Source organism: Coptis chinensis, chromosome 2 (assembly GCF_015680905.1).
Source record: "Coptis chinensis isolate HL-2020 chromosome 2, ASM1568090v1, whole genome shotgun sequence".
NCBI lineage: Eukaryota > Viridiplantae > Streptophyta > Magnoliopsida > Ranunculales > Ranunculaceae > Coptis > Coptis chinensis.
This window is the reverse complement of record NC_141457.1, coordinates 68,316,112-68,333,082: the sequence shown is the minus strand read 5'-3', so window position 1 is coordinate 68,333,082 and position 16,971 is coordinate 68,316,112. Positions and strand designations below refer to the sequence as shown.

The following is a 16,971-nucleotide window of genomic DNA, read 5'->3' as shown; positions in this document are numbered from 1 at the left end:
TACGACCACCGCTTTATTAGACCTGGGGGCAAGTGTTAACTTACTCCCGTATTATCTATACAAACAAATAGGTCTACAGGAGATGCAACCTACTAAAATGACGTTGTAATTAGCGGATCGGTCTATTAAGTATCCTAAGGGTGTGGTTGAAAACGTGCTTGTTAAGGTTCAGGATTTCTACTATCCTGCTGATTTTGTTATCCTTGATACGGAAGTCGTTAACGACTTTTTTCCGATCATCTTAGGGAGTCCCTTCTTGGCAACTGTCAATGCGCTTATAAATTAATGTGATGGTTCGATGTCCTTGTCTTTTGGCCATCTTTCTGTTGAGGTAAATGTTTTTAAAATGATGAAATAGTTACCAGATTCATCTGTAGATGGGGAGGTTAGCATGTTCAAGAGCTTAGCTGAAGACTATTTTAATAACATGTTTCTCGAAAACTAGATGCATAAATTCCTTTCTTTTGGAAGTTCAAATTTCGCCGATGACTCCTACTTAGAGGAAGTCAACACTATCTTGAGGAAGTCAACACTATCTTCGAGTCTACACCTATCGTAGACCCTTCTGTTGCTCCATCTATTGAGTGTGAAAACTTGCTGCTTAAGCATGTTTTCACTACTCAAGATAAGGACACCCCAGAAGCATTTATCGACATTCCCACCACCCCGGTGCTTAAACCTCTTTCTTATGAGTTAAAGTATATTCAACTTGATCCGGATGGTAGTCATCCGGTAGTTATATCTTCTCTGTTATCTAAGGATGAAGAGGCACGTTTGATTAGGGTGATTAGGGAACATCATTCTGCGATTGGTTGGTCCCTAGCTGACATTAAGGGGATAGACCCTAATGTTTGCACTCATCGTATCCATTTGGAGGATAACGCAAAGACTTCTCGCGAACCTCAGCGTCGCTTAAACCCTGCCATGAAAGAGGTGGTCAGGGAAGAAGCCTTACGGTTACTCGATGCGGGTATCATATACCCAATCTCTGATAACGAATGGGTAAGTCCCATTCATGTAGTCCCTAAGAAATCAGGGATTACCATGGTACGTAATGCCAAGGGTAAATATGTTTCCACGCATGGTCCTATGAAATGGAGGATCTGGATTGATTACAAAAGTTTAAATGCCATGACACGAAAGGATTATTTTCCTTTACCCTTTATAGATCAGATGCTCGAATGTCTAGCTGGTCACATTTTTTATTATTTTTTGGATGGCTACTTTGGCTATTTTCAAATTATTATTGATATTGATGACAAAGAAAAGACTATCTTCACATGTCCTTTTGGAACATATGCCTATAAACGAATGCCTTTTGGCCTTTATAATTCTCCTGGTACCTTCCAGCGGTGTATGCTTCATATATTTAGTGACATGGTAGAGCGCTTCATGGAAGTCTTCATAGATGATTTTTTTTTATCTATGGAGACTCTTTCACTGACTGCCTGTGAAGAGAAGAGTCTGGTTTTGAATTGGGAAAAATGTCATTCCATGGTGAAAAAGGGAATAGTGCTAGGGCACATTGTATTTAGTGATGGCATCGAAATAGATAAGGCCAAACTAGATAAGATAGCGACTCTACCTATACCATGGACTGTCCGTGATATTAGAGCCTTTCTAGGCCATGCAGGTTTTTATAGGCGTTTTATCAAAGATTTTTCAAAAATAGTTAGGCCTTTAACTAATCTGCTTTTAAAGGATGCCATCTTTGATTTTAATTTTATCAGTAAGCAGGCTTTTGAAACTTTAAAAACCGCCTTAACCTCTGCACCCATTATACTGCCTCCCAATTGGTCTAAACCTTTCGAACTTATGTGTGATGCTAGTAATTATGCTGTTGGCGCTGTCTTGGGATAAAAACTAGATAATAAATCCATTGTTATTTATTATGCTAGTAAAACTTTAAACGATGCTCAAAGAAATTATACAACTACTGAAAAAGAATTATTAGCTGTCGTTTAAGCTTTAGATAAATTTCGTCCTTATTTGGTTGGTTCTAAGTCTCTAGTTTATACAGACCATACAACCCTTAGGTGCCTTCTCGCAAAGAAAGATGTTAAGCAGAGATTAATATGATGGATTCTTCTCCTACAAGAGTTTAAATTAGAAATAAAAGACAAAAGAGGGGTCGAAAATATAGTTGTCGACCACTTATCTAGACTAAGAAATGACGATTATAGTGATTATGAGTCCATATCAGACTCTTTTCCTGATGAGCATCTTCTGTATGCTATTTTTTCTGCACCATGGTATGCTGACATTGTGAATTATTTAGCGTTTGATATTCTTCCTGATGATTGGTCAAGAAATGAACGTAAGAAGTTCTTTGCCAGAGTTAAGCTATACTATTGGGATGAGCCCTTCCTTTTTAAGTATTGTGCGGATCAGATTATTTGTCGTTGTATTCTCCAGTGGGAATTTAATGAGGTTCTCTCATTCTGCCATGACAAAGAGTGTGGTGGCCATTTTAGTGGTATGAAAACAGCTGCTAAAATTCTTCAATGTGGGTTTTATTGGCCGACTCTTTTTAAGGATGCCCAAGTGTATTACAAGACGTGTGTTCATTGCCAACAACTTGGGCGAATCACGAAGTGTAATATGATGTCATTAAATCTAATCATGGTGGTAAATTTTTTTGATGTATGGGGCATTGATTTCATGGGACCTTTTCCTGTTTCCCACGATTTTATATATATCTTAGTTGTTATGGACTACGTGTCTAAATGGATAGAGGCCATGGCTTGCCGTAGCAATGACCATAATATGGTTATGTTTTTTGCTAAGGAGTACATTTTTTGTCGATTTGGCATTCCTAAAGCCATCATTAGTGATGGTGGAACACATTTTTGCAACAGAGTTGTTGCGTCTTTGGTGAAAAAGTATGGAGTTACACATAAGGTAGCAACTCCGTATCATCCACAAACTAGCGGACAAGTAGAAGTTTCTAATAGGGAAATAAAAAAAATCTTAGAAACAACTGTAAATCCTGATAGGAAAGATTCACTACAACAAAAGGGGTCTGTTGCAACGCACTCTTTCGCCACGCCTAAAATTTGTTGCAACAAGTCATCTTTTACAACACCGTGTGGCGTTGCTAAAGGTCATCTGTCTTAATAGAATTTTGATTTTGGGAAATCCCTAGAGCGACGCCTTGAGCGTTGCAAAAGTGTTTGCTTAAATTTACGAAAAATAAGAAAAATAATTAAATTGAAAATGTTTATTGTTGGCAATGAGTGTGGTGCTGCTATAGATTAAATATCTATTGCAACCCCCTTGCCATCACTGGTAATTCTGGGATAGACTATGTGTATGCCCTTGTTGTGACGTTTTCGGTGTTGCCAATGGTCTTTGGTTTGGGTGGATATATTCTTTTTGGCTGCAAATATTTTTTGCGCTCCAGTTTTTGTGTTCCCGCTGCAAGTCATAACAAAATTAGGAATACTAAAAAAAAAAAACATATTAAAACCCTAGATTGCCGTCTCTCTCCAACTAAATCTAAACTTCTTTCCTCCATCTCTAAAACTCATCCTCATCCTCTCCACATCTTCAAAGCTTATCTCTCCTCCACCCTCAACCTTCACTGTTTCTGACTTTACTGAGGTGAGAAGAATTGAAAAGTCATTGAAGCTACAACAAAATCAAAAGATTTGTTTTTTTTGTTCCCTGCCCTAGTTGAAATCATTTTTTTTTCTTGTCTTGATTGATTGTTTTAGCTTTAAAGTGGGGTTTTTGGTGTTCTTTGCAGTGATTTGTGGAGCCAGGTAGAACTACTTGAATTGGGGTTTTCTACAGTAGGTAAGATATATTGATTTGCTTTTGATTTTGGGTATTTTGTTTTTGTTTTTGATTTGTGATATAAAGAACAAATCTTTATATTTCAATTTGAAGGAATTTTGGTATGTATTCTATTCCAATATCAATCTTTCAATAGTTTGGCGTGTATTAATCTTTGCCAGGGTAGTTTCATTGGTTTTGTTGTTTCTCGGTCAGATTTTTGGCAAGCATCTTGGGTTTGATTTGCATGTTGCGTCTAGGTGTAATGTGTTGTGGGTGTTAGTATAGCTAGATCATATTGGATTTATTGTATATTCTGTTGGGATGTAAGTGTTGGGTTTGATAGCTACTATAATATTGTTTTGGGGTTGAGAAACTTTTTGTAATTGGTTACAACCCAAATTAATGCTAAATAGGATGATTTTAAACATCTCTGGATTGCAAGTTCTACCCTTGTTGCATATTTCTATTAGGATAACCTCTTTTGGGAAAACCTTCTACTTTTTCGATTTTGAGAGTCGGTTTAGTCTGGTGGGATAATCTCATGTTAGATAAATGGCATACATGGACTGTAGATCATCGTTGATATCAAGTTAGAATTCCTGGACGACCAATTTAATATGTCAAGAACATCGGTCTCGAGTCCTGCTTCAAGTCAAGTATGACCTTGTAAGCGATCACCATTGTCAGACCTTATCATGGAATCCTGGAGTCATCTCAAGTCATGTACTGTATGTAGATACTTCATGGACTTGTTTCACACAAACTGATCCTTCATATTTTTATCCAGCTTCGTCAAGTTCTTCCATGGTCCAACTCTAAGATTCACCATCCATCAGTGGAAGTTCCACCACATTTATTGATCTATATTTGGTTTAGTTTCTGGTGTTGGTTCAGAAGAATCTTGAAAAATCTTGCTTGAGAATTTGGTCTCGGGGCTTGAATAAGATTTTTAGATCTGCGAGTCTGCTTTCCAATACAATTGGATTCATCTTGTTTCGATATCTGCATAGTAAGCTACAACTGTTTTAGTACATAATGGTCAGTCTGGATTTTTCTGACGAAGTTCTGTGTTTGGTGGCGTTCTGTGCATTTTATGTTGGGAAACTCCTTTCATGGCCTGAAAGTTAGTTGTAGACAATTTAGTGTAGTTTCATACTAGACCTGTGGGGAAGTGGAGTGCTCAATTTGTCAGGGAGATTGGCCTAGTTGCGCGTCGACATGGTCCTCTTACTGGCTATGATTGGAGTAAAGTGGGAGAGGAAGTGAGAAAACCATTACGTGACCGTATTCTGGTAATGGAGTTTTATGTTTTAGCTATATTATATACCATAATTATTTTATGTAACTTTAAACTACATTTCTTGTTAGGAGAAATTGGATGTGGATATGCACCTTCCACATGTGAAAGTATTTGTGGGACTTAATATTAGGGGCACGTTTAAGAGGATTTAGGTGTAATCTTCACAAGCATTATAGGAGTTTCAGAAATGATGGAGTCGCACGATCACACCCTTATAGTGGCTTGGCACAAGAAAAATGGAATGCATGTTGTGATTGGTTTAGAAGAGAAGATTTCAAGGTAATATACATTATTGTGCTAATTGTAGGAAACTGCTATGTATTGAATTATACTTAAGGGTTGTGTTGACTTCTTAAAGAAAAACTACATACTCGTTGTAATTTTATGTTTTAGCTTGGTCTGTCTTTCTATTTGGATGATGTAGGGAGTACTTAATTTATTGGATTTTGAATGAGTTCAATTTAATGTTTTTGTTGGCATTGTTTTTGATATTGTATTCATTTTATTGCAGAAAATTAGTGAGCAAAATTCAAATAATCGGTAAAAGCTCGAAACAAACCATTGTGGTGGTTCAAAGTCATTCCTAGGATACTTGGAGGAATCTGTAACTTTCTTTATTTACATACATTGGGTTGCTTTTTTGCAGTTTGATATTATTTGAAGTAAATTATAAAGGGATATGTTTCCAAATCTTTACAGCGTGACTCTGAGACTCAGGAACCTATTGGAAAGATCGAATTCTATCGTCGAACCCACTTTAGCAGTAGTAAGGGATGGACTAGTCTCATTGCTGAACAAAACTTTGTAAGTAAATTTATTTGTACCTAGCTTTACCATGGTGTACTTATAGTTCGATATATTTATGCCCAATTTAAACTTATAGGACCGAATGCGACAACTTAAAGTCGAGTCTGAAGTAGAAGGCGCTGAGCCAAAGATTGAGGATGAAATTTTTATTATAGTATTGGGTGTAAGGTCAGGATACTCCCATGGCCTTCGGCATGGGGTCCTGCCAGAGTCATCTAGAAGGCTGGCATCCCTTCATTTAGAGGAGTAAGTGCAAAGGAGGAGGGACGAGGAGGAAGTGCAAAGGAGGAGGGCTGAGGAAGCTGAAAATCATAACGAGGAGCTCACTGCTGAAATGATATCTCAAAGAAGTAAAATAGAGGAGATGGCGGTTTGTCAAGCTAGGTTTGAGGCTTGGATGTTGCAAGTCAATGCTGGTTCTTCATGGTACGTATGAACTGTTTGTATTAAATTGATTAGTTGCATGCCTGATAGAGTAACTCCTTTTGAGATGTTTTGTGTTAGTTGTCACAACTTTGGTAAGTTATTACAGTTTCAAGTGCCTGAGTTATATTGTTGGATTTGTTGGTTACATGATTGCTTTGTTTCTATGAGTATTTCCAGACCCAAATAATGTCCTTTATAGATTTATGGGGAAGAGGGGAAGTTGGACATATCTTGAGTGTGATTTATACTTGTCTTCGAGAACTGTATGTGTATCCTTTTTCCTCGAACTTTTTCTGTATTACCTCATAATCTGTCTTCTATTCACCAGAAATAACTTGACACCACCTACTTACTAACAAGCCTTGGTTAGTGGGAGAGATAGGGACTACCAGGCAGTGAAGAGAGGGTGAGGAGGATACTGACGAGAAAATGAAAAATAAACAAGAAAATGAGATAAGGGGGGGATGTCTTGGTATTGTAAGTTCATTCTAGACAATGTCAGTCCATCAATCTAGCTCTTAGTACTTGGTAAGTTGTTTTAATAATGTACTTATCAGTAGGATAAGGGGCCAAATTACATGCTCATTTGTTTTAATTGGATCTGCTTTTACTAGTTAAATTTATCTCACTCGTGCCAATCAAACTTAAGTAGCAACTCTATTGTCAATGCTATTAAGAGTGTGCTGTCATTGGTTCCCTGCATAAAAGAATACTTCTTCATACATGATACATGTGAGCAGTCCTCTGGCATAGGCAGTATCGAGAGATGGTGACTCTTTATGAAGTGCTTATAGGTCTAGCTGCTCTAAAGAGAGTAAAGCCTAGTTTCAAACAGTGATGATGGTTATGAGACTCTTTACTCCCTACAAAATATGCAGTCCGCTAAAAGTCAAAGAGGCATGGCTCGAGTAGAGTTCTCGAACTAATAACAAATATTAGCTAGTTTTCAGAATTCATAGGCCTACCCAACAGAAAGGCCCATAAGGTAGTTCACAATGCCTAATTTTGATGAAACTTTTAGCTGACTTGAGGTACAGAACTCGCTTCCAGCAGGCTTTACTTTATGATTAGATTAGGATTCGATCCCACTGCCGCTATTCCCGCATCTCCTTTGGCAAAGACTTGATTATATGAATCATACTATTCGACTCTCGTAGTTGAAGGGTGGACAGAGGAGGAATGTACAGATGTACGTTAGGGAATAGTAAAAGTGAGATACCTCTTCTTGTTCTAGTTTAGGTACATATGTACGATAAGGAAGATTCTTATAGATACTAACTATGAAGAGGTACAGACGTACGATAAGGTAGCATATAAGTTATACAGACGTAGGTTCGGGGATGGGAGTAAGATCAATGTTAGGGTGGGAGTCAAAGCTTTAGCGATCGCTGTGGTTGCTTGCTTCATTGGTATTATGCTATATAATAGAATATTACAGATTAAGTAAGGTGCGGGAGTAGAGACAGCGGGGGAGACCAAATATGTTGCAGGGGCAGGAGCGCAAATCTGTCAGCTTCTATTGGAGGGCGATCCTCGTAATAGAAGACTTATCCCGGGGCTAACATGCCATTTAGATGCATTTACCGGTGCTTTTAGTACGTTTATGGGTAAACGCTGGGCATGGTCAAAGTCTAAATCTGCGCATATAAATGGAGTTTAGGATCCCGATACCCATCTCTTTTAGGAATAGATAATCTTTCAGGGCTTAGGCCGTCGACTCAACCGATCAATAGAAGGAAGGACCACCTCTTAGAGGAGCCTCTTCTAGTTCTTGCATGACGACGCGAAGTTGCCGCCTTTGCTCAATTTGGGTTAGACCTTGATGCTGCGACTCAGACATTACTCAATAGAGGTGCAAGGCTTACAGAAGTACTAAAACAACCACAATATGCACCACTTCAAATTGAAAAACAAATTCTAGTCATTTATGCAGCTGTAAAGGGATTCTGTGATCGAATGCCACTAGATAGAATTTCTCAATATGAGAGAGCCAGTTGATTCTCACTCTGAGTTTTCTTTTGGATTCGCGTAGTGATAAAATCATTTCCGATTGGCTTTCTTTGTTTGGTTTCCCTGAACTGGAATCTAATCTTTCTGCCCATAAGATGTGACTTCACCTATCGAGAGCGTTCGGTTGCCTTAGTCGCAAGGCTACCTCACTCCAGAAGCTACGGACATTGTATCCCTCGCTCACATCCTCTCAATGTATACTCCAGCCTTCGCCTTTTTGGGGCTATGGCTGGGAATACTTGGAGTCTGTTCACTCACCCCGGGGCCTCATTTTAGGCAAATGGAATGAATAACCAGCCCTTAGAAAGTCAGAAACGGCATAAACAGGACAACTTCAAATCTGAAAACCACAATATGAGGCAATTGCTATTGCCACTTTCTTCTTTGTTCTTCCTAGACTTTGCTCGAGAGCCTTCGATCCCCAACTCTTTGCTCACAGTAGAAGCAACACGCATAGGATCTTTTCTCACGAAATTCATTTACAGTATCTACAACATCCCCAGATCTTTGGAATTGAGAATCATTCTTTGGTCGAGCGACGGAACGATCCGATTTACCAACTATTAGTGGCACATACCATGGAAGAAAAAAAAAAAGAAAAAATGGAATTTGATGTGGTAAGCATATATCTAGCGTTCTCGATTCCTTTCATAGTCTCGGTCTATAGCTTGCCCTATGCTATGGGCTCTCTCTATCTCTCTACAAAATAATAATAGAATAACAGGTCCCGGGTTGTAAACCAAGGGAAGGGAGAACTAAAAGCCTTTCGTTCTTTTCTACACTAATATCTAAATACTCCACAATCTCAATTTGAAATAGGGGAACCCTCTGGGTATCAAGCTAAAATCTCAGATCGATAGTGCATTCCCCATCAATTCTGGTCTTCTCTCGCCAATCGTGTCGGTGCAATCTGACTCGATCGAAAAGCTTATCTTATATATATCATTTATCATTACGGTTAAGTACATGCTTGATTATTTGTTGGTTGGTCTTGATCCTTTCCCATCGGGCCGTAGATTTTAGGCAAGTTGTAACCGGATAGTTAATAGTTAGCATTAAAAGCTGATGTGATAACACCTTATTATGTCGAGACGGATCTTGTGATATCGATGAGAACGTGGTCAAAGCAAATCTCACGTGAGTGATCCAAATTCTTAGGGGCGCTTCACTTCAGAGCACCCCTACAAGCCTCTCTTCCCTTTGGGAAAATATTGGGGGCAAAGGACTTGCCTGTTGATGATTAGTTAATAAGATCGTAAGAGAAGAAATGGACAAATAAAGGATGAAAAGCTTTGTCCAAACCTATTTATATTAACCGACTCCGATTCCCCTTCTTCCAATAGAGCTACTTCTAGTAGAATACTTTCATAAACATAAAGACCTTCTTTTTCAATGAAATAAATTTTCCGCTAATAAAGTCACTGACATCAATTGGATCAGACTTGCTCTTGACCAGGTATTCTAGGAACGATAAAGTAAGGTCTAACTAATATAGTCGAGGGGCTTAAAATTGGCTTGCGGCATTCAGTTTGTGAAATTAGGTGTACATCCGCTTCGCCTCCGGTTCTCAGACATCCACTTTTATTAGCGTTTCCCTTTCGGACGCGCAGTCGTGGTTCGGCCTTTGATACCGCTTGTTGTCCTAAGTGTTGCCCATTGAGACTTTAATCTAATGCCATCACCGGAGATACCACCATACAGTAGCGGATCCCGCTTCCGACATGAAATTATTGGAAGTCCTTTTGCATTGTCATTCATCAAATATGGGAACGCCCATACGCATCGTGTCTATACTGGTTTCAGAATCCCACTCTAGAAATTGTGATGTAGTCTCAATTGTCAAAGTTGAGTGTCTAGTCAGATAAAACTAGTCTTATGGTTCCCATCCGTGAACCAATCAAAGTAGCTATCCTACGGATCCCCGATTCTAAGAGGGCCTCAACTCCGTGATAGATCTCGATCCTAGAATCCTATAGCTTCCTACCCCTCACGTCCATAGGGCTAATGAACCAATTGCAGAACCACAATCTCTATCTTAGGTTCAGATAAATTGAAACCACCTGTCTTTAAACAGTTGCGTCAGCCTTGCTTACTTATCAAAGGTAAGTGGCAAGCCCAGTGTACAACCGATACCAACGCTTCTTAGGCGCAACTCTCCATTGGTTTTTAGTCCTTAAGACCTTAGCCGCCGATCTATCTCTATTCTACGATTACATATAAGAGAAAACCACACCGATAATAGACTCCACTTCGAGTAGTGGTAAATCTAGCTCTAGTAGTGGTAGTCGAGTACAAGTGTAAGAACAACAGAGACAGAAGCTGTTTTCAGAAATAGATATCCAAGCGGATTGGCTGTTTCTTACTTCCTTCCCTCCGGTCAGCCTCGCTCGCGGTATACTTTTCTAGCTTTATTGCTAGCTCTAAGCCTACCACTTTGAAAACCTCGAGTATCGACAAGGTGGACGTATCTTTGGACTTCGGTACACTCTCTTTACTTCAATGAGTATATATGTTACCTTTCCCACCAACAGTTGAACATTATACAATTTTCATGAATTTTATGGAAGCTTATGAAGTGCACCAGTTTAACAATCTGGAGGATCTTTACCTTTATTTTTAGCCTTCCCTGCCCTATGGAGTTGATTTGTTGCATGACGCATCTCTATGTTGTTGATGGGACCATAGTTTGACCACGTCAAAATATTTCACATGCATTGCTTACTTGCATTTTCGCTTTAATCTTCTTTTAATTTGGATAAGTATACTAATGTCTATTTTCTTTTCCAATTTGTTGTTTGTACCAGATTGGTCGATTGGTTGGCAGTATATTGATAAGGAAAACTTGGGTGGATCAGATGTTGTTCGAATCAGCAGATTATGGGAATTTGGCCAAAATCTTATTTTTTGAAGAACTAATCTTATTTAGTTGATGGCTTTGAAGATTATATAATTTGGTATATTGGTAGAGACTAATTGTGTGGATGCTCAAATAGTTTTTTTGGATGATCTTAATTAATGAAATATATTTTGCTATGATTTATTGTGAATGAATACATCTCTGATTGGGGTTTTTAGTTTAATCATAAATTGTATTGGGCAGATTTATAAAAATTGAAATTATTCAAATAATGCGTAGTACCTATTACATATATGAGTAAACCCATTTGCAATGCTAAGCTCGTTGTAAAAGAATCAGTGCTACAAATGTGTTTAAACAATTACCAACACATTTGGTGCAGCTAAAACCACCAGCAGTGGGGTAGCTAAAAACACACATTACCAACACATTTGGTGCGGCTAAAACCACCAGTTGTGGGGTAGCTAAAAGCACACTTTTGGCAATGCCCTTGGTGCAGCTAATGGCTTAAACCTTTTGCGAGAAAGATCGCTACAGCTAATGTTTTGCTTCTTTTGTGACGCCAAAGGGTACAACTAAAAGTAACCCTTTTGCAACGCTAGCAAGTGCAGCTAAAATGAACTTTTTGCAACGCCAACTGCTGCAAATAGTTTAAATATTTTAAAAACCATTTTAGTTTGGGAAAATACTTTAGCAACACTAATAAAGTAATAGCAATGGAACAAGGCGTTGCAATAACCTTCAAGCTTTTGTGACGCCAATTGTTGCGTCTTAATTTAGTTTTTGTGACCCAATTTTTTGCAACGCCTTTGCGACGCCCACATTGGCGTTGCTATTGATCATTGGCAGCGTTGTTTCATACTTGTAGCAACACCAGATGGCGTTGCAATTGAACCTTTTTGTTGTAGTGATATTGGTCAAAGCGTCTAACTGATGCCTTATGGGCGTATAGGACTGCTTTTAAAACTCCTATAGGTATGTCTCCTTTTAGACTTGTATTTGGGAAACCTTGTCATTTGCCCGTTGAATTGGAGCACCGTGCTATGTGAGCTATCAAAAGCTTTAACTTCAATATTGATGAGGCGGGTGTCAAGCGCAAGTTGCAATTAAATGAGCTTGAAGAAATCCGTAGCGATTCTTATGATCTCGCGAAGGATTATAAAGTTAACATGAAACGTGTTCATGATAAGCAAATCTTGCGCAAAGAGTTTGTGGTAGGTCAAAAGGTCTTACTTTACAACTCCCGTCTACATATTTTTCCCGGGAAATTAAAAACCCGTTGGTCTGCCCCTTTTCTGGTTATTGAAGTCACCCCTTACGGGGCAATCACCTTGGTAAATCCCAATGACAACAATACCTTTCAAGTCAATGGCCAACGGTTAAAACATTTTCATGAGCTATTGTCCCCTGAAGTGGAGGAAGTCCTTTTACAGGACCCTGTCTATGAGGACTGACCTTTGTTGCTTGGTGTACTTCCTTTCACTTCCATATATTGGTAGTGCGCCATTCAGGTAACTAGGCCCTTCCTATGGAGTGTGTGGCTGTAAGTACCAGATCCTAAGTCCACGTTTAACATAATTCATGTATTCCACTCTTGCATGTTTTCTCGGTTTTTGAGTCATGTTCCTCTATGGTATGAATTATGCATTTTTTGCTTTATTGTTTTTCCTTATATTAATCCGTATTAATAAAAAGTAAAAAAAAATATTAAAACCATAAATAGTAATCTAGGAAGTCTTGGGAATCTGACTTTAAAAGACCCAAGTTTAAAACAAATTTTCTAAACTTTGTTGTCTAAAATTTGTTTGGGGGTGCGGTGTCGGTCTTTCCATTTTTGTTACTTAGGCCATTTAATCGTATTTTGATTCAGGTGGACATTATTATCTATGAATTTAGATTTCATTCGTTCGCATAACTTACATCACGCACATAGTTCGAGGCGTTTTCCATCTTTTTATATGTCACCCACGGTTAGATTAGCGCGTTTTATAGATCATTGGATTGGAAATTCTCCCTGATCGTTTTCATATCTCATTCACAAAAATCGGACCGGTAATGAAGCGGCAATTTTAGTTTGAAGTAGCGCGAAAAAATCTGAAATCAAATTGGGTTTGGGCCCAAATACCGCATGTGCGTCTCTTTCCTCAAAACAAAACAGGTCGCGATTCTCTCTTCTCACTTTCACCATCAAAGTTTTTAAACCCTAAAAAAAAAAAAAACCTAAATACCACCATTCCAAAAGTTTTAACCCACTCCAAAACTCCTCCACAATATCCCCACCACCATTTCCAACCTTTTGCACCACCAAAACATAAAAAAATCCAAACAATTTTGAACCACCACCGCGCCACCTCCCATTTTTCTTAGTGAGTTTGGATTCATACTCGTTCCCTACATTGTCTTCATTCCACAAATCGTTTCCAAACTTTAATGGCTAAAAAATGACGAATTTTGCTGGAACAAGCTTTTATTGCCGACCAGTTCGCGTCGTTTTACAGTGACGAGATGATTCACTGGAAGTGGAAAGGGTTGTGCTATTCGACGAACGATTTTTATCACGAAGATTTAGTCCAACAATTCTATAAAACGAGGGAGTTGGATGGGAATAAGATTTTTGTGAAGGTGAATAAATTAAGGAGAGAAGTGGATAGAAATTTGTTGGCTTGTATTTTTAGTATGGAGGAAGGACGCACTCTAGTAGCCTGATAAGAGCCCAAAACTGTAGTTTTAACCCTGTAACAGTCATACTTTTAGACCAATTATGTGAGTAATAATTAAGAGTTAACACTGATTACGTGTTTTTATGCATTCCAGGCTTCAAAGTCCATTATGTGCAGAAATGTGCCACTTTAGCGAGATAAAGGAGCAAAGGTCGGTTACTAAGGAGTTCCATGATTAAAGGCCAAGATTCAAGAAGACAAAGCCTTTCTAAAGCCCAGTCAAAAGCTGAAAAGTAGACGCGGGCAGAAACAACACAAAAGTTAGCAGAACTTCCGAAGGCCGTATCTTTGGACTCAGACCTCGGAATGGGGCCTACCTTATGTCAAAACGACCGGATCGGAAAGCACTTTCCAATGGTCTAAGCCTTGACCGAATCAGAGGAGTAGAAATGAATGAAAAGTCTGTTGAAGCCAACTGCAGCTGAAGAGGCCTTGTTGGACTTAAATAATTGGGTTTTGGGCCTGATTCTCTGGTCCAAAACATGGATCCAAGCCCATGCACGATTTTTGGATCTGAAAACATATAAAAACAAAAGCTTAGCTCTTTGTTGATGGTAGCTAGTTAGACCTAAAACTATAGATAATTATAGATCTAGTTTTCATGTAATAAAATTAAGTTTAGTTTAAATTCAATTCTTGTTTTAGATTAAACTCTTAGAATCATTATTCTTAATTAGTTTGATTAAATAAATAGCTAGTTTGTCAATTTCGATTCTTGTCATTTACAATTGTATAGATCTAATTTCCCTTATTACGTAGATAGCTAGACTTAGATTAGTTAGATTATTAATTTAGTATTTGAATCATTGTTTTATTATTCATTAGATTAATAAAATAGTGTTCTCCATAAGTTAGTTTCATTTCCATTAATTGTTTAGTTTCAATTCGTAGATTCAATTAATTGTCATTATTAGTTTAATTCAATTATTGCATTAGTAGTTTTGAATTGAGTTTAAACAAGCAAAGTTTCAATCTTTATATCATGTCTTGTTTGAATTCCTTTGGGAATGATAGCGTGATGATTCTCGGCTAAACCCCCATTTTGAGAAGCCTTGATGAAAGCTTGATTCCGATTATCGTAGAGTCGTCGTAATTTCCTTTCCAATCTAGAAATGATTAGTTCACCATGAGAATGGGTGTAATCGTTCACATGCTAGTTATGAATTGGTAGAAATGCCATGTGTAATTAGGGATTAGGAGTAACCAGATTGTTCTGCGAAGCAGTTCAATTCGGATTACGACGATTCATCGTTAGTAGGATTAAGTCAAGTTAAGGTGGAATCAACCCCCCCTCTAACTCCTTATCATAGAATCGACGTAGCATTCCCATAGTTGTTATAATAGTCGACTAGTTGCATCTTGTGGGTAGTTGCATCGTAGTCTAGTTGTCTTTTCGTAAATCTCTCATTAGACTTAGAGTAGAATACTTATACGTAGAGAACACAGCATGCGGAAGAACTAGGAGTGGAACGAATCATCTACTCCACTATATCTCATAGGATTGAGAGTAGAATCTTTGATAAAATATAGGCACATAAAGTAGTTTAGTTTACTTACGTTTTGAGTTTCATCGTTGATTTCGTAGGTAAACTATCAATTTTATATTTTATCAAATGGCGCCGCTGCCATCTTAGTTTCACTTTCGCATTGTTTTCGTAGTATAAGTACTTTTCTTAAAGTCCCATTAAACCCACCCACCCTTGTTTGATTCATACTGTGGTTGTCCGTTTCAGCATTGAAAAGTTCCGCAAAAAAATACACGGAATGACGGGCTTCAAAGCGCGCACCTACGCCCATCATACTGGAACCTTGGAGCGACCGCCCCATCTCGAGCGCGACCTGCCCTAAAACACTGTAACTTGGAGTTACACGGAGCGCGACCGCGCTTTTAAGCGAAGCCCACGCCTCGAAATGACTTTTGCCGAATTTCCACAGGTTTGATTCGAACTTCGATTTTTCAAGTTTTTCAGTGTTCTAACTTGTTATATACACTGAACACGCGTAAACAAGACGCTATTCATAAGCGAAGCAAGGACGAAATCAGGTATTCCTTTTTCTTCGCACACCGCGCAGATCTCCCCGTTAGAGGTTTATACTAGTATATCGTAATTGTTTGGAGTGTTGATGTGTTTAGCTAAATTTGGTCTTAGCCTTGTATGAGATTAAGGTCCGGGTCGAACAAAACACCAAACGTAATTACACAACAACGTCAACAAACAATTCTATCTAGTATACCACCCACTACACCTCTAGCTACTATTTCACACACACCACACCACCGACACAATGCCCGACGAAGGAGAGACTCTCTCTCGGACTTTTATAAAGCCTTGGCGATAGCCCTAAATCTTGCATCGTTCTCTAGCAGACCGTGGCGGATTTCGAATCCCCAAATATTTTTAATTTGTTACCCGTTTTTCACGGTTTAGACCATGAAAACCTTTATCGCATACGCGTAGGATTGAACAAGTCCTAACAACATTCCACCATCCTACGGTTGGTGCGGAACAAATTAAACTCGGGGTATTCCCTTTCACCTTAGCCGATAAAGGCGCGTCTTGGTTAAGCGCCCAACGCCTAATTATGTGGACTCGTAGGCTAAACTTGTTCAAATTTGTTTATGGAACATTTTACCCACCCCTAAAAGACGGATGAGATGCTTTCCAAGATTCATTTCTTTTCGACAAAATCCTCATGAATCATTTTCAGAGGCTTGGAATCGTTTCATCGATCTCCTTATAGAGTGTCCACATCATAACTTAGCTTAAAGACACGTTAGTTCATGCCTTTTTTCAAAGGACTTCTACACCACCATAAAGAAGTCCTTGACATAATGAATGGGGGTAGTTTCTTAAGCAAAGGAGCCTCGGAGGCTTATAAATTTTTAGAGGATCAACCTAAGCTTAAATAAATGGGGGGTAGTGGACGATATCCACCGCTCCGCTAGTTCATCAAATACAGTTAAGGTCACGGTATGTTTGAAATTAAACACGATCCCGAGCTTAAAACTCTAATCGAATCACTCACTAAAAAGGTAGAGGTCATTTCGTTAAACAAAAGCCTATCCCCGT

General features: G+C 38.6%; 1 pseudogene; it reads right to left on the bottom strand.

Moving 5' to 3' along the window:
- Positions 1–16,566: 16,566 nt before the first annotated feature.
- On the bottom strand, positions 16,567–16,661 carry LOC147517371 (small nucleolar RNA R71; annotated as a pseudogene).
- Positions 16,662–16,971: the final 310 nt, after the last annotated feature.